Below are 18,704 nucleotides of genomic sequence, written 5' to 3' on the forward strand. Positions count from 1 at the left end.
TCCTTGTACTATCTTCTCGCGACCGTGCAGTGAATTTGCCGTCCAACGTTCTTTGTGGCACTCCTCTTCTTTTGAGTTTGCTGTCCTCGTGTTCAACCTATCAGACAGACCGCAGCGCCTATTCTAGAACTGTGTTGGCATCCGGGCAACCCTTCAGCCCTGCTCCGCCCTCGCAAGAGTGCAGCACTGTACTTCTCCATAGAGTAGCGATGACTCCATCGACTGGAATGTGTTCTATTTCGGCCCAACCCAAATGTCATGAGAGAAGTCCGATATCCAAGCATTCCTGGTGAAATTTCGAAGTTGCTTGGCGCTATCACGAGTCAACTTGGCCGTACTACTCTTCTTCGTCAAAAAATCAACACTGGCTCGCATGCATCCGTTCGACCCAACCCTCGTCCTCAATCCTGAAAATTCTGAACGCGCTGAAATTACAACTCAAGTTAGATTACAGCGAGGCATCGTATCTTGCTCGTTCACTCCTTTGTCATCCCCAGTAGTTCTCGTGAGGAAGGAGGACGGCAATATGCGATTTTGCGTAGACTATAGCCGGCTAAACAGCGTTACCAAGCTGAATGTATGCCTTTTCCCCGCCTCGGCAAAGCCTTAGCTAGGTTTACGGGGCCAGATTTTTCACTACACTCGACCTCCTTTCTGGGTACTGGCAAGTCGGGCTCGACAACAACGACGCCGAGAAGACTGCTTTCACAACACCAGACGGCCTGTACTATTTTAACCGCCTTCCTTTTGGGCTCTCTAATTCACCTCCAATGTTTCAACGACTACTGGATCGGGTCCTTGGACACTTGAAGTGGTCAAAGGCGTTGGTGTATTTGAACGACATCATCGTTGGCGCTCCCGCGCTTTCCAATCACCAACGGCGTTTGGATCTCGTCTTGAGCGTTCTAGACGATGATGGGCTCCGCACAAAGCCTTCAAAGTTTATTGGACTATTAAGAAGTTACCTACTCGGGTCATGTTGTGAGTGCCCACGGCATCATCCCTGACTCTTCGAATCTACAAGCTTTAGCATTCATTCCGTCTCTTACAGCAGCCAAACATGTTAAAAGGTTTTGGTCTTCACTTTTTATTTCTGCCGTTCCGTCCCTGGCTTCGCCACTCGCACTGTACCCTTTAATGAACTTCTAAGGAAACATGAGGAGTGGCATTGGGGCCCCGAACAGGAATCAGCCTTCCAGAACATTAAGGTGGCCCTGACGACTCCACTGACACCCGCACGCTATCATGAGGACGCCTTTAGCATCAACTGACGCCAGAGGTCCTTGGGGCTGTTCCACAATCCGACTCCGAAGGCAACTAGAAGCCCGTTGCCAGTCGCCGCCACAGTCAAACACAGAATCGCTACCACGCTTCAGAACTTGAGTGCCTTGCGATAGCCTGGGCCATTGATAAGCTTCGGCCGCACATCTGCGGCAAGCATTCTACTATTGTTACTGACAGTGTTGTAGTGCGCTGGCTCCAAACAAAAAAATACCTAAATGCCAAACATGCAGGTTGGGCCCTCAGAATTCAATACTACAGCTTCACGGCCCTTTATCGTAGCGGCTTTTGTCACAAAGACGCCGACATTTCACGCAAGCCTGTCACCACTGACTTCTCTGCGCCGGAATTGGCAGTACTCGATTTCCGAGCTGTACAATGTTAGGATACCGAAATCTGCGACATCGTCCGGCACACTTTGGTGATACCAGCACCCCAAAGCACCGCTTCGACAGCCTTTCATCAGCTTATACAGTCCGAGATGGCATCATTTATCTTGTACGTAGAGGAAGTGAATCGTACCTACCTATGGTGGCTGTGGCCATACAACCATCTACACATTTAGTGTTTCACGACGCCCCCTCTGCTGGCCAGCTGGCGTAGTAGAAGACTAGCTCGTGTTATGGAAAGGTTCTGGTAGTCTGGCATACACGCCGACGTGTCATCCTGCACCATTTGCCAAACTCGTCACAAACGCAGAACGTTCGCCCTTACAACCAATCGCCCCTTTTATCGAACCAGTCGATATCGTGGGCATTGATCTCATATGCCCGTTTTTGGCAACAAATTTCCTATTGTGGCTACGGACTACCTTACTAAGTGGGTGAAGTTCGAGTCACCCCTGGTTCTTCAGCCCCTCATGTCATGACGTTTAATAACGAGTGCCTCATATTCCGGCAGTACACGCCGAAGTTGTTGATTTCCGACCTTGGCACGGCATTTAGGTAACGTACCTTCAGAGCTTTCTTGTCTAAACATGGAGTAGGACACGCTGCAGCGTCTCCTTGACATCCATAAACAAACGGACAGGTCGAGCGCACCAGCGGCACCATCAAAGACATTTTTTCCTACGTCTATCCCAGACCCGACGACTGGTATGACTACGTCGGTGCTGCGGTTCTCACTCTGAACACGTCCCAATAGGAAGTCACTCGCGCCGTTTCAGCTGCTCTGCGGCAGGACGTTAAGGTTATCGCGAAAACACCTTCTCGCCTTCGACGCGTCTCTTAAAGAACGCCCTGCAAAAGCGGACTCCAGTGTGTCCCTGCGCCAGGCTCGCCTCCGAGTTTGGCTGGCAATACTGCACCAACAACCGCAGTTCAATGCCTTTTCTCAGCGAATTCCTGCTCGCTCTTTCCAACCAGGCGATTTATTCGTGGTTCGACGGGCACTGCGCTCCAAAAATTCCTACCTCGGTTTCCCGGCCTTTCCGTATTGTGGAAGCTCTGGATCCTGCGATGTTTCTTTATCCGCCATACCCGAACTTGGTGACAACCGCCGCAAACGCACTTTTCCTTCTCATGATAGCCAGATGAAGCTTTATGTTCCTCGTGAAACCTGTACTGAACTCCTCCCGTCTTATGCGAACTCGAGGGGAGAGGAGGCGGCGAATGTACTGTAACGAAGAATGTCGCAAGTGATAGAAGAGGAAGAGAAGGGTAACCAGAAGGAGCAGTGGTTGAGGGGAATACTTGGTTTTTTGGAACGGCTGAGATTTGGGAGCTTCGTGTGTCGCTTCGAGCCCGTTCATGGTGCCGGGCTCCCCTTAAGATATACAGTGGGTCCGTAAAGTCATGGTGCACTTTTGACCGGTCACAGGAAAGCAACAAAACAAGATATAAATGTGAAATCTTCGCCAAATAAAAGTAAAACTCTGCAAGTTGCCGTAGTATGATGTGCAAGTAGGGCGCACACAGGTGGTGACGTAGCACCACGAAGTGCGCAGCAGCGGATGAGCCCGCGCCAGTGTGTTCTGTGGCTAGCTAAATTCGAATCCGCGACAAAAGTGTAACGTGAATAGGGTCGCGTATGCAACGAAGGGCCAGCATTTCATGATTCCAAAGAGAATCACAGACGTTATTCATTGTTACACTAGGCGTCTTGAATCGTGTGTGGGAAAAGACTTGAACATCGTTTAGATATGTGTAGGACAACAAATGGAGGCCGCATCGAACTGCACTGAACAAGTATGAAAATTGGAGAGCTTTCCTTTTATTTGACGATTTCATATTTCTGCCTTGTTTCATTGATTTCCTGGGACCGTTCAAACTGGCGGTCCCGGTTATTTGCATATATATATATATATATATATATATATATATATATGCATGCGAATAAGACGAAGCGTATTGCGCAAGACCCGACGGTATAACTTTCAAAAAAGACAAACATCTTTCTACCGACGTTTATCTTTTGTACTACAGTAAAAGCTCGTTAATTCGAACCGCAAGGGGAAGCCGCTTGAGTTCGAGTTAACGAAAGTTCGAACTAACGAAAGTGAAGGAAAGCAACAGTACACTGCGATTTGAAAGCAGTAGGGCATGTCAGAAAGTGATGGCGTTTGCTGCGGGCACACGCCATCTTCAAGTCGAAGCTCTGGGTCCGACTGTGCCCCACCACCGATGTCCACCGAAACGAACGTTAGCCGAGGCTTAACACCATCACAATGAATCGCGATGGCCGATACCTCCTAATCTGAAAACAGAGGTGCACAACCGATGAAGACTGCCAAGGCAAAGACGCTGAACATGTGAAGGCGGCGAAGGCCCTGATTCGTTGGTTCTTGATTGCAAGCGCAGCTGCGACGTACTTGATTCGCTGTGTTTTGGCGCTGGCCGTGCCATCTCCGCACAACATTAGCAGCTGTACAAGATTTGTAAAGCCTCCGAGATTCGCAACGGGCAAGAAGTCTCGGAGGTTACATAGAACGGAGAGAGAGAGAGAAACAACTTTATTTTGCCACTGCAGGGTAGGAAGTTAGGGCAGGTAGGCCTAGTGTGGCTCCCGGGTGGGGGCGACGTCTTGGGCCCACGAAACGAGTGCGAGTTGCGTTTTCTTGTCTTGCCTTGCCAGCAGCTGGTTCCAACCCTCTTCGGAGGGAACTGGCAGTAATGATCGTGGGGGAGGGTTACCCTCGCATCCCGAGAGAATGTGTGCCCGAGTGGCGAACACTCCATGGTCGCACTTAGTGCAGACGGGGTCATAATCCCCTCCAGTGATTAAATAAAGTCTAGAATGACTGAGTATTGAATCGGTCTGCAGTCTGCGAAGCATGGTGGCTTGCGCTCGTTCGAGGTCGGGGTGGGGAGGCGGGTACACGCGTCTCGTCTCCTTATAGAAGTTTGTAATTTCAGCGTAAGATTTGGGGGCCTCTGCGAGCGCATCTGGGTTCGAGGGGCCGGCCGCCCGGTTAGTTAGGCCTCGGGCTAAACGGTCGACCCCTTCGTTCCCAGAGTTCCCCGCGTGAGCAGGTACCCACACTAAGCTTATAGTTCTGTCGAGAGTGCAACCGCGGAGGATGTGTGCGGCGGGGAGACAGAGTGAGTTTTTTGAGAAATTTTGGATGGCTTGTTTAGAGTCACTGAGAACCGTGCTTGTGCGGGGATCCGCGATGGCTAGCGCGACCGCAACCTCTTCGGCAGCGGTGGAGGAGTGTGTGCGCACTGTAGCGGCACTGATGAGAGTGGTGGTTGGCGTCGCTACGCAGGCTACGTATGTGTTACAGTCGCATTTCGCCGCGTCCACGTACATGGCATGTTCGTCGGCGGAGTAGGTGACGTCTAAGGCTTGTGCCTTCAGTTGGCGGCGCATATCGTGACGGCCGGGTAGCATGTTCTTGGCCATGGGTCTGATGACTAGCCGACTGAAGACTCCAGTCGGGAGGGGAGCAGTGGGGTGGATGTCACCTGTAGGGTTGATATTAAGACGATTAAGAATGTAACGACCGTGTTCGGCGCGAGAAAGACGGTGTACCTGTGCAGTCTTGTGTGCCTCTATCAGCTCTGTGAGGGTGTTGTATACTCCAAGCTGAAGGAGACGCTGTGTGCTGGCGGACTGGGGCAGTCCCATTGCCGCCTTGTACGCCGAGCGGATGATGCTATTTACTGCCTCTTCGTCTTTGCGGCGGAGGTGGTAATAAGGGTATGTGTAGACAATCCTACTAATGAGGTAGGCTTGTGTGAGGCGGCAGAGGTCGGTCTCCCGCATTCCCCTGCGGCGAGTGGCAATGCGGCGGATTAGGCCGTTGATTTGGTGGGCTGTGGTTCGGAGGCGTTGGATGGCTTCCGAGTTCTGCGTGTTGTTCTGAACCAGCATGCCTAACACGCGGATGGTCTGTACGGGGTCTATGGGGTGGGTGGCAATGTGAAGCGTGATTGGCTCTTGAGGGTCGGGGACGGGTCGGCGAACACGTCTGTCTCGTATAACTAACAGTTCAGACTTGGTGGGCGAACAAACGAGACCGTTTGCCTGTACGTAAGTGTGGACGGTGTCGATTGCCTGTTGAAGTGAATCTTGTATCTCCCCGTCCGAGCCAGTGTTTGTCCAGAGGGTAATATCGTCGGCGTATATTGAGTGCTTAATGTGGGGTATGGTGTCGAGAAGTGTGGGAAGGCCCCGCATAGTAATGTTGAATAGGAACGGGGACAAAACAGCTCCCTGTGGTGTTCCCCGGGTGCCCATGGTGACTTTGTCACTGCAGAGGTCTCCAATGTGGAGTTCAGCAGTGCGGTTGTAAAGAAAGTTGGCAATGTAGTTGTAGGTGCGAGTGCCTACATTCATCTGTGAGAGGTTGGTCAGTATAGAAGCGTGCGACACGTTGTCGAACGCTTTACTGACGTCGAGGCCGAGAATGGCGCGTGTCGCCCGGATGGGACCCGGGTCGAGTATGTCGTGTTGTATCTGCCACATGATGTCTTGGGCAGAGAGTCCAGCCCGGAACCCAAACATCGTGGGGGGGAGGAGATTCTCCTTGTCTGCGTGAGTGTGGAGTCTGTTCAGAACTACGTGCTCCATAACCTTCCCCAGGCAAGACGTGAGCGAGATGGGCCGCAGGTTGCCCATATCGAGTCGTTTGCCTGGTTTGGGTATGAAGATTACCTTGGCATGCTTCCAGGAGTCTGGAAGGCGACCTTCATGCCAGTGGTGGTTGAAAAGGTCCGCAAGTGCTGCGACCGACTGGTCGTCCAGGTTGCGGAGCATTTTGTTGGTAATATGGTCATCGCCGGCGGCCGCAGTGGTCTTGATGCGGTTGAGAGCGGCGCGGACTTCCGACGCCGTGATGTCTCTGTCCATGTCTGGGTTCTGGGAGCCTTTGTAATTTAAGGGGGTGGGAATGTCGGTGGAGGTGTTTATGTATTTGTCTTTCAAGGTAGCGAGGAGTTCCTGGTTCGTGCCTGGAAACGCGTGTATGACGCGGTTGAGATTCTTTTGTGATGCTGACTTGGTGTGGGTCGGATCAAGCAAGTGCTTGAGCAGAAACCATGTGTTCTTGCATCCCAACTGCCCATCGAGTCGGTCGCAAGTCTGATACCACTGTTCCTGACTAAGTTTGGTGGAGTAGGCTTCGATCTCTCGTTCTAGGCGAGCGAGGCGAAGCTTGAGAGGGCGGTTGTGTTTGCGTCGGAGCCAGCGAGCGTGGAGGCTGCGCTGGGCCTCCCACATATGCATGAGTTTAGCATCTGGGGTGGGGCCACCCTCCTCCCTGCGTGACTGTGGAGGTGGCGTTGGCTGCGTCGCGGAGCAGAGTATCTGTCCATGTGTTGAGGTCGTCTATGGGGCTTTGCGGACGCTGAGTTCGTACGTACCGGAAAGCATCCCAGTTGGTGTGTTTGAATGTGCGGCGAGGGCCCTTGCTGTGTGTGGCTGTGAACGTAGTGCTGAGAACATAGTGATCGCTACCTATGTTCATACCGAGATTGTCCCAGCGCGCATCCGGGATGTTGCGGGCGAAAGTGAGGTCGGGGCAGCTGTCTTTCGTGATGCTGTTACCGATACGGGTGGGCCGTTCGGGGTCGAGGAGGAGCGTCAGAGCCAGTGTCTGGGCAGTGTCCCAAACCTTGGCTCCTTTACGACCGCAGGCTCTGCTGGGGTAGCCCCACTCGGCGTGTGGTGCGTTAAAGTCACCCACTATAAGTAGCATCTCGTTCCGCGCGATCGCACACGCCTTGCGGAGGAGAGTGGCTACATTAGTGCTCTTGTCACTTGGGGGGCTGTACACGTTTAAGATGTTGAGTGGGGATTCGGTTCGGCCGTTTGGAAGGACCTGCACGAAAGTGTGTGGGACTTCGGGGTAGTCAAGATCGAGTTGATTGGCGGTGAGGTTGCGGTGTACAAGGATGGCGGTGCTCGGGCGGAGATCCGGCGCCACCGATTGGTTGTAAGCAGTATAGCTGGCTAGTTTTGTGTCGGTGTATGTTTCCTGGAGGGCTATAATGTGGGGTGTAAATGGCTGGGCCTGCAGGGTATACTCCAAGGCTCTCCGCTTTGCCTTGAAGCCCCTGCAGTTCCACTGCCATACTGTGATGGGCGCGCTAGCCATCGCGTTTCCTGTAGGGTTCGGGACGCTGCGGAAACGCTACGTCGGTTTTGATAATACCGCCAGCAGACGCACGCGCGGCTGCACTCTCGGTAGAGGGAAGCGCACCAGGCGACTGAGTGGGCTTTGATGTCGTGAGGGCGTCAGTTTGCGGAGGGCCCGCGAGGTGGTCGAGGCGTGCGGTTAGGGTTTGAATATTGGTTGCCATTTTAGTGCAGCCTTCAATGAGCTGGTCGATAGTGGGGGTAGAACGGAGAGGCGGCAGCCGCCGCTGGCTTCTGGCTGACCCCGCGCAGGTTAGATTTTTTTCTGATTTTGCCTTCTCTCGCCGTTCTCTCCGTTTCGGAGGCAATACAGCCTTATGTGTAGGCAGTAGGCGTGTTTCTCTGGCCGTGTGCCAGGCGAGCGCAGTTCGAATTATCCGTGAGGGAACCTTCTCGCGTTCGAATTAACGGACTTTTTTATACATAGACTTCTGTGGAGCTTGGCCGGACCAAATCGTACAGTTCGAATTATCCATAAATTCGAATTATTGAAGTTCGAATTAACGAGCTTTCACTGTACTACTTCGTAAGACTCCGACGAAGACCGGTCTTCCGACCGAAATGTCCGAAAAATGATATGTCATAACGTTCATCTTTCTTTCTTCTTCGAATATTATATACAGGGTGTTTCAGCTAACTTTAGCCAGAGTTTATAGATATGCCGATTCACCCTAACATGAGGCGACCAAATGCATGTTGCTCGCTTTTGTATGTTGTGCGTCCCGCTATTTTTCGCATGGATGGATGTTTAAACCTTTATTGGATCTATTTAAATGTGGTTGGGCCCTTGGACACCCGGGAGCCCCCTGGCCGACATCTCTAGGCAAGCACGGTCCACCAGCCAGAGCTAGTCATCCGAGCAAGTGGCCCGAAGAGCGGCCTCCCAGGAGGAAAAGGAAGGGTTGGGAATAGGCTCTAGCGCCATGTGCCTGCAGGGGGAAGCTCCACGGAAAAAATCTGCCCGGGGCGCTCGGCAGGTGGTGCATTGTGGATTATGGTGAGCAGGGTAAAATAAACGTGCCAGATAGGGAGAAATAAATGCTTTGGTCTGGACCTGGCGCCAGACTGAACTCTGATGTGCGGTAAGCGAATGGTGAGGGGGAGGTAAATCACGTCTACCATCCCTGTAATACGTGGTAATCTGGTGCTAGGTGCAGATACCCTCTCATTTCTTGCATTTTGCTTAATGAGATATTATTTAAGATTATTTAACCAACTTTTGAAGCAACAAAGTTAGCCAAAAATTCCGATTAGAAAGTTGGAGACCGCTTAGCAAAACGTCCGACTACACAGTTCCTAACTTTCTTTTTATTAGGTATTAGTGTTTCTCTGCTTACTGCGGATACCCGCGAAAAGATACACGCCACATACCCGCCTGCGCGCCGTGACTGCAGCGCTCCCAGGCTGTCCGCGTACAAAGAAACGCAGCAGGGCGTGCTGCCGCCTAGAAGGCGGCAGGGCAGCGACGAAGGCTGCGCGATTTACGCCAGCGATGTGCGTGCCTCGCGGCGGTTCACTATAAGCAGACGGGTTTTGACACCCGGCTAAATGCCGTGTTCGTTTGTGCGCGGAACTCTTGGGAGCAGTGCAACCACGACGCGCAAGCGAGCATGTCACGTGGTGTTTTCTGCATTTCTCGGACAGCCGCAGTAAGCTGAAAAATCCTAATACTTAGGAAATAGAAAGTTAGAAACTGTCCAATCTAACGTTTTGCAAAGCGCTCTACAGCTTTCCCACTGAAATTTCTTGCCTAACTTCGTTGCTTCAGATGTTGGTTAAGTAATCTCGACTGCTTATCTTATTAAGCAAAATACAAAAAATAGCGTCACACACTGCATACAAAAGTGAGCAACATGCATTTGGTCACCTCGTCTTAGAGTGCATCGGCATATCTTTAAAATCTGGCTAAAGTGAGCTGAAATACCCTGTATACACAAAATCAAGAAATAGGGCTGACTGATGGAATAGCACACTGTGGTATAAAGATTATAAACAGGGATAAAGTACCTTTCGGGAACAGGGCTAAAGTGCATTCGGCCAGCCTTTCTGAGGCACTTTATCCATGTTTGTAACGTTTATACCACCCTGTATATACAGTATCTTAAGACGAACTTGAAGGGACCATGAAAATATGTTTGTCTTATCAGAAGAATAATTGGCAGCATGACTAAGTGCATCCAAATATATTACTTCAAAACGGTAAGTCAAGTAGACCTAAATAAAACGGGGCAAAATGATGAACATTTATTTAGCTGAACTCATTAGAAAACTGCTTTCAAGTGGCACTCTTGCTTGGTTTCGTCCAGACCGTGTTGGATGTTTGACGTTTCTGTGCAAATCGGTGAGTAGTCACAGATGATGACATCTCACCTAATGACCTTAAAAATACTTCTGTTCCTTCGTGCTGCCGGGGAAAGTTCATAAGGGAGTTAAAGCAGCCGACTCACAAGTGATCGGTGCAGGCTCCGAGCTAGCGAACGTACGAAGGAGCGCGCTAGTGTCCGTGTATATGCGGGAGCATAAGTTGCGCACAGGTCTCCCAGTATGTTCCAGCTATGCAGTGAAGCCACTCCTCACGCGCGCAGGAGGCAAATGTCGCACGGTGTTCTATTTGCTTTTTTGCCTGCGGGTCGCGAGCTATATGCGCCAATTGCTCGCAAGTGCTGAGCAAGGTGACACGTTTTAAGGTAGGCTGCGCTCGAACTGCCCAAAATTTTGTATATATACACATACACAAACACATGCACGAACGCACATATAGGGGGTACGACCCCACCTTCGTTCCCCCGAAATAAAATCCCGACTATGCCAGTGGCTGGAGCAGCTCAAAAGTTCACGTGCAAGCGCGCTGTACTTTGCAACAAAAAGCGGTGCAACGTTTTCCAGCGTGCATATGAAGTTTTCTCACCATGGTCAGAAGGCAAGAAAGGTTTTAAAGGGTGTTTGAAGAAAACTTCACACACGTAAGGGGGACCATTACGTGAGAGCATTTTGGCCGCCAAAACCAGCCCATTAAAGATCGTTGCTCAGAAAACTATCGCGCCTGCAGTTATGTAAGGAACCGTTAACATAGCGTCCTTCATCACTAGCTCTCGTTCACAGCAGCTACACGTTTTCGATATATGCGGTGCCGACACGTAGATTTAAAAGCATGTCTAACGTTCACATGCGCAAATTTTATGCAAGGCTTATTTTTACGATTCATTCATACCGAAGGCTTATCAGCTGCTTCGTATAAGCAAATGCTCAGGCATAATTTCATACATACTTACATACATACAGCATACTTTCAAACATACAGGCATAATTTTACATTGCTCACGAGAGCAAATCGAACAAGCGAGATATTGCGGGCGGTAAATGTTGAAGCTATCACAGCTGTCTCGCAAGCGGGAGCGCGCGAGGTTTTCGTTACTACAAAACAATGAACATTAGCACGTCAATCAACGTTACATGAAAAATCAAAAGGCCGACAAAAATATTTAAGAATGGAGGTAAAAATCAGGGTGCTGCGGGCACACGGTATCCGCTAGTATTTACTCTGTTTTGAAAACATTGTTCTAGAGCCGCGTAGTCAGAACAATCGTACAAGCAAGACTACGAATTGGACTAGTTTGTAAGATAAGATTCTTGGCGTATAGATGCCGCGCGACACAGACGTGTCGTTCATTCATTCTACCGCGTCAGTGTCGCGCTTCACATACACGCCAAAAATTGTGCAACTGAACAATCTTTCATGCCACCCGTGCATATTTCAGCGTTAACAGGGGTGTTACTCGAGATAAACGCTCCTTTAGTGTAAAGAAGGCAATACTCACCTCTTAAACAAGGCTAACGCACCTCGCATATCCTGCTCCGTTTCGAAGCCATGGCCGGTCACGGCTGATACGCAGTTGCCACACTAATCACCAGCGCACATCTGCCCGTCCACATGGCACTGCGTAAAAAGTTTTGCCACCATCAGTGCGGTTTGTGCACTTTGGTACGTGGCACCCCGTCATACTGGAATACAAGTATCAATATGATGTGTTTCGTATCACTCCACCAAGGTTATTGACTTAATATTGTCGGATAAAGTACCTACAGCCCGGAATCGATGAATGCAACGCACGCTCGACGATCTGCTGATTGCAATGTCGATAGAACTGACGGAAACAAAGTGTCGGCATCGCGCCCAGAAATTTGGCTTCGCAACGGCGCATTTGAACATTTTACGTCATTTTGCACCACGTAATAGTTCTCGGCGAATACTGGTGCGAGCGATGCCGGAGAAGTTATGACCGACTCTGCTCCTTGCGGGAGCATATACAGGAACACTAATCCTTATAAAAATTTCTAGCACCATTCGTTAAGCTGTCTTTAGACTATTGTTACTAGAACCTACCAACAGTCGATTAAAGTCCTACCAACTGTCTTTATACGTCCTAGCTACGCTCTAGTAACACCCTGGAAAGGATTGGTCACCAACTCAATATAGAAATTTGTTTATAGGATGTCATTAAACTTCCTGCCAATTTCATATGAACCTTTGTTTTTATACACCCTAGTAACATTCTTTCAAAGGAAGAATATTCATATATGTTCTGCGAACTTTCTACCAACCACCTATTAACGTTCTTCCAATTGAAGAATATTTGTAAACGCTGTGCCAACTTCCTATCAATCGCCTACTAAGAGTCCTTTCTTATATACCACATTACCATTCTTCCAATTGAAGAATGTAAACGTTTTGTCAACATCCTACTAATCACCTATTAACATTTGCCTTTATACACCCCAGTAACATCCTGTCAACAATTGGCCACCGTACTTCAATTGAAGCATGTTCATAGATTGTCTGTAAACATTCTAGTAACACTCAACCAACACAACTCTTTCGGCTCTGTAGCAACATTGTGGCAATATTTTACTTACATGCGCTTATTTACTTGCTGCTCACGTTTTACTAGCCCCCTAGTAAATTTGTCGTACATACGATCTAGTAGCATGCAGTCAGTATGTGAGAACACATTGGTAAAAGACAATGTGCAACCTTGAAGGTGTATCTACATGGAAAACAGATGCAAGCTTGCACTAAAAGTAATTTATTCGCTCAATAATATATACAGAAAATTATGAGAAAGATAATACAGAAGTTCATAAAAATAATATATAAAAATGACCTAATTGATTACGGCATAGCAGCTGTCACATAATCTCTAGCAAGCATCGATGATAATGCATTTTTTTACATTCCGAGCTGTTGTCTCTGAGAACGCTTGCAGAGTGAACGCTGCACAGAAACAAGATGGTCAGTGTTAACATCATGTTCAGATTAGCACATCACATATATAGAACAGCTTTTTAGCAAGGTTCACATGCAAGTTCACTTGAATGTTAAAATTACAGCCGTCATCCCTATATACTTGCAGTGGGAAGGACAAGGAATGGGTCACATTTTGCAAGGCGTGTCCTTTGCTACGTTGTGTTTACTACGCGTTATTAAATTAAGGAAAGTGTGCAAGGTCGTTTCCGCAAAAGAGGAAACAGGCTAAAACTATTGCTATAGCCCCCCATAGTTGTGACCTGAATTATTTTAGTTTCCCAAAATATTTTCTTAGCCAATTTTCTGCATAAATAATTTACGCACTCAAAAAGACAATTACGTGGTTTCTTCATGGTGAAATTTGGAGCGCGCAGAATAGACAAGGACGCAGTGAAGGCGGACACAAGAGCGCTTACTCACAACTTTTTAATTTTGGACAGACAGAGAACATAAAAGCGCCACCTAGCGGCACCGAGCTTGTCCAAAACGAGTCATCAATTTTTATATAAACAGATTACAAAGCTTGAAGCAGTATTCATGAATACAAATTCTTTGTCAGTGATAGCGACCAATGGCTGACGCATCTTTAAGCACGCCTTGTTTTATTTATTGTACAGAACGCTTCTAAACTTTCACGTGTTCTTTGATTTTTATTCGAAAACAAAATATCAGTGTCAGAAAATACTAGCTCACAATGACATGGGCTACATTGGTTATACAAATGCGAATGACTTTCTTTTACATTCGCACTTGTCTAACCAGTGCAACGTATGTCATTCTGAACCATGAAACTATACGCTGAATATTTCACTACCTCTCATTCTGTACAGCCAGATTAGGAAAGAGCAAAGAATGAGTTCATGATCACACAATATTTACCACAGATTAAGTCATCGCGACCGCTGTGAAAATGTATTGTTTGTACGATTCGTGTTTATAGCAACTTCATGCGAACTGCAAGACGCGGCATAGCTCAAAAATGTAAGAAAATCGTTCTTAAAACATTTGACGTCATTACACTTCGCGCTATTTTAACCTGCCAAAATGCCGCATAGGAAACTTGAATCAAAATAACTTAAAAATAATATGTTGATGAAGAATCATGGAAAAGAACATACCTTTTATTAAAATTTGGCGACAGACAAAACTTGATCGCAGTGCTGTCTTGAGGAACAGCTGTTCGGTACTTGTGCAGTGTGCAGTTTCAAAGACGGACAGTGGCAATATTAAATCACTTCACACAACACTGCATCGCAGCTGGCTGAGAAGCTGAAGAAACGTGCGCATCACGCAACGAAGGAAGCGCCGTCGGCTACGCAAGCAAGTTGCCCGTTGGCTTGCATCGATGAATCAGCCACAACACAACATAAGCATAAACAGCCGCAAAAATAGCTAGATTGCTGCTACAATACACGACCAAGCACGTACATCGCTCCGACTGTGCCACGTCCGCGTCGCAAAGGAACTGATGGTGATGGCTGGTCTCCTTCCTTCACTCAACTCGGACCATATCAAAGCATGCTTGAGAGTAAGAGACATGCTTCCCTCGCCCTCTGTAACCCCGGCGCCAGCGGCGGCAGCGCCGCGATAGCGGAGTGCAGCCGCTCCCCGGCCGTTCGCAGCTGGTTCAAGTTTTTATACCAAGACTCTACATGCTCAGCGAAGCCCAGTATTTTCGACTGTCGATCAAAACCAAATATTCTGCTCTAGTATGACAAAGCGTTACGAATGCCCAAAATAGTACTGGAAACACTGTTCCCCCGCTGTCTGAGCTTGCTTTGTCCCTACTTGCGCTGCCTGTTTCCAACGCAGGCGTCGAACGCGTGTTCAGCCAGGTACGGTTGACAAACAATGAGTTGACAAACCGCATGTTGAATGAGACACTGCAAGGACTCCTTCACGTTAGGTTTTGTCTGGCAGAGAGGGGGACTGTTGGAAATAAAAGATTTGGTTGCTGGGCTAGTCGGTTTTCCATAATTGAAGTAGTAACTTAGCGCGATAAGGATCACAGAGACAATAAAGGTGGACAAAGATAGGCGTTACTCAGAAATGTTTAGCGGAAGGGCAGAATTCTACATATATATCCTCTTGTCAAGCATGCACATACCAAGAAAAAAAAAACAGGCACATGCACATCAAAGGCGATTGCGCAATAAGTCAAATTTGGCATGAAGTAATGAGATAGAAGGCTCACTTTTACACCTATATTTATTCTTGATGGGGGAGGCCTCACGTACAAGCCCTGAAGAGGCGTTGCCGCTACTGCCCCAATAGTGATCTCAGAAAATCGAGCGTCACACCTACTCGCGGTAACATGAGCAACCATATGTGGCGCCCCCATCGTTTTTTTTTCTTTATTTTTTGCACATGTTCCCTTAAACGGTCATTCACGCAATACTCGATTCGCCCAAATGTAGAGCTGCCCACAAGGGTGCAAGTGAATTGCATATGCAACCCCTCTGAAGCACATAACTAAGGGCTTCTCATGCCTCGTGCGGCAACCCTTCCTGCTCTCACAGCAAACACGAGAGCACAGCTTCGAAAGCTTGTTGGGCACAGAATAACTCAGAGGAAACCATGATGGTTAGCAACCTGTTTAAGGTTTTGTGACACCTTGTTCACGTAGGGTATAACCTCCCGTGTCACCTTCGGTCGTTGGCCCTCTGCTCTAGCCCTTCGCGCTCCAAGCTTGACGTTTTGCAGAAGAGACTCTACTATAGCGTTGACCACCGTCCAAGGGAAATCAGCTGCCACAAGGCGTCCAACTTCGTTTGAGAAACTAGACCGCATATGATGCACGCACGATTTTCGCAAAGCTGTTCACAAGCAAAGGCTACCCACTGCTCGCTTCAGCACCTTAGAATGTGCGCAATCATAAGGTAGAAACTGCTTCAAGGCACGCGGTTGATAGGCCCAACAGACGGGACCAACTTCAAAAGACAGCTTTATATCTGGGAATCGGAGGCTTGTGGCGTCAGGAAGTTCATCCGCAAAAACGAGCCCTTTGCCTTGGTGGTTAAAAGCTTCTAAAATGAAAGCAGGGGATGTGAAAGTCACCCTGATTGTTTAAAAGCACTACAAGATCACCAGTATAACTGAAAACCTTTAGAACCTGCCGCCCACTTAAAACAAACTCGAAAGACCTATCAGTGAAAGAGAAAAAAATGGCGCACGAGAAAGGAGCTACAGATAAACCTATAAGCCCTCCCCGGGGTCGCAGATATGGTTGCTCGTTGAAAAGAATAAAAGTCACACTTAAAGCACAAGTACTGTTAAAAAGCTGTCCACTGATAGGCCCGCTGATTTCTGTAAGTCGACCGCATCATTGTACTCAATACAATCCCTTAAGGAAACCAGAAGCTTATCCTGACGAATCGACCTCAACAGAAAAACCATACTTAATGTCGTCATTACACTTAACATGTTGCGCAACCTCCGAAGAACTTTTCACATGGAAAGGATCGTCCACATGTAGTTTAAGTTTGTGCAAAAGAAAAAGGCTCACGCAATGCTGCCACGCACCGAGTGCGGGGCGCGGCAGCAAGTGCCTGTTCATTTTTTGCTTGTTATGCGCATGCGTGACCAGAGGATATATATGTACGATTCTATCCTTTCACAAAACAATTGTAAGTAGTGCGTGTCTTTGTCCACCTTTCTTGTCTCTGCGGATTTTATCGCGCTAATTTACTACTTCAATTGTAGGAAATATTTTCAGCCAGATGAACTGTCCCTCTTCCTCCTCATCGTCATCAGCCTATTTTATGTCCACTGCAGGACGAAGGCCTCTCCCTGCGATTTCCAAATACCCCTGTCCTGCACCAATCGGTTCCAACTAGCACCCGCAAATTTCCTAGTTTCTTCGCACCACCTAGTCGTCTGCCCTCCTCTAATGCGATTCCCTTCTTTTGATACAGATTATGTCACCCTAATGGTCCAATGGTTATCTAATCTGCGCATTACATGACCTGCCCAGCGCCATTTCTTTCTCTTAATGTCTCTTAGAATATTGTCTATACCCTTTTGCTCTCTCACCCGTACTGCTCTCTTTCAGTCTCTTAAGGTTATGCCTAGCATTCTTCATTCCATCGCTCTTTGGGCGGCCCTTAACTTGTTCTCAAGCTTCTTTGTCAGTCTCCAAGTCTCTGCCCCATATGTCAGCACCGGTAAAATGCGCTGATTGAATACCTACCTTTTCAAAAATAACGGTAAGCTCCCAGTCAGGAGTTCACAATGTCTGCCATATGCGATCCAACCCATTTTTATTCTTCTCTGAATTTTCTTCTCATGGTCAAGGGTTCCCTGTGATTATTTCACCAAGGTAAACGTACTCTTTCACGAACTCTAGAGGCTAGCTTGCGGTCTTGAAGTCTTGTTACCTTGCCCGGTTATTTATCATTATCTTTGTCTTCTGCATATTAATCTTCAACCCCACTCTTACACTCTCTCTGTAAAGGTCCTCGATTATTTGTTGTAAATTGTCTGCATTGTTGCTAAATAGAACAATGTCATCGGCAAACCGAAGGTTGCTGAGGTATTCGCCGTCGATCCTTACTCGTAAGCCTTCCCACTTTAACAGCTTGAACACTTCTTCCAAGCACGCAGTGAATAGCATTGGGGAGATTGTGTCTCCTTGTCTGACCCCTTTCTTTATAGGTATCTTCCCGCTTCTCTTGTCTAGAATGAAGGTGGCTGTGGCATCTTTGTAGATACTTTCCAGGGTATTTACGTGAGCGGTCTGTACTCCTTGATTACCCAATGCCTCCATTACTGCTCGTATCTCTACTGAATGAAATGCTCTTTCGTAATCTATGTAACCCATATAGAGCGGCTTATTGTACTCTGCGGATTTCTCGATAACCTGAATAATGACATGCATGTGATCCATTTGCAGAGTAACCCTTCCTGAAGCAAACATGTTCCCTTGATTGATTAAAGTTCATTATTGCCCTTATTTTATTAGAGATTATTTTGGTAAATATTTTATATAATACTGGGAGCGAACTAGTGGGCCTAGAATTTTTCAGTTCTTGAACGCCTCCATTGTTGTGGATTAGTATAATGCTTGCACTCTTCCAGTTTTCTGGGACCCTTGCAGTCGATATACACTTCGTATAGAGAGCTGCCAGTTTTCCTAGCATTTTGTCTCCTACATCTTTGATTAAATGGACTGTTGTTCCATCTTCTCCTGTAGCTTTCCCCAGTTTCATGCCTTGCAAGACCCTTCTGACCTCATATCATTTTACAGGAGGAGTTTCTGTACACTGTTCATTATTGTTTCGAATAGAATACTCCTGAGTCTTCTGGGTACTGTACAGGTCACTATAGAATTCTTCCGCTGCTTTTATTATACCTTCGAGATTGCTGATGATATTACCCTGCTTATCTTTCAGTGCATACATCTTGGCTTGTCCTATGCCAAGATTCTTTCTGACTGATTTCAGGCTGTGTCCATTGTTACGGCTTCTTCAGTCTTTCTAACGTTATAGTTTCGAATATCACATATTTCCGCCTTGTTTATCCGTTTTTACAGTTCCGCGAA

General features: G+C 47.8%; 1 protein-coding gene across 3 annotated transcripts in view; it reads right to left on the reverse strand.

Annotated features, from left to right (window-relative positions):
• The window catches only part of LOC135919931 (transient-receptor-potential-like protein), a 397,285-nt gene extending 382,647 nt beyond the window's left edge, over positions 1-14,638 (reverse strand). For all 3 annotated transcript variants that reach the window (XM_070534944.1, XM_070534941.1, XM_070534942.1), the window contains exons 1-2: positions 14,284-14,638; positions 11,679-11,797 (exon numbers count right to left, since the gene is read on the reverse strand). The gene's annotated coding sequence lies outside the window, so the exon portion shown is untranslated. The remainder of the gene's footprint in view (positions 1-11,678; positions 11,798-14,283) is intronic.
• Positions 14,639-18,704: the final 4,066 nt, after the last annotated feature.

The sequence above is a fragment of the Dermacentor albipictus genome, chromosome 3, assembly GCF_038994185.2.
Source record: "Dermacentor albipictus isolate Rhodes 1998 colony chromosome 3, USDA_Dalb.pri_finalv2, whole genome shotgun sequence".
Classification (NCBI taxonomy): domain Eukaryota; kingdom Metazoa; phylum Arthropoda; class Arachnida; order Ixodida; family Ixodidae; genus Dermacentor; species Dermacentor albipictus.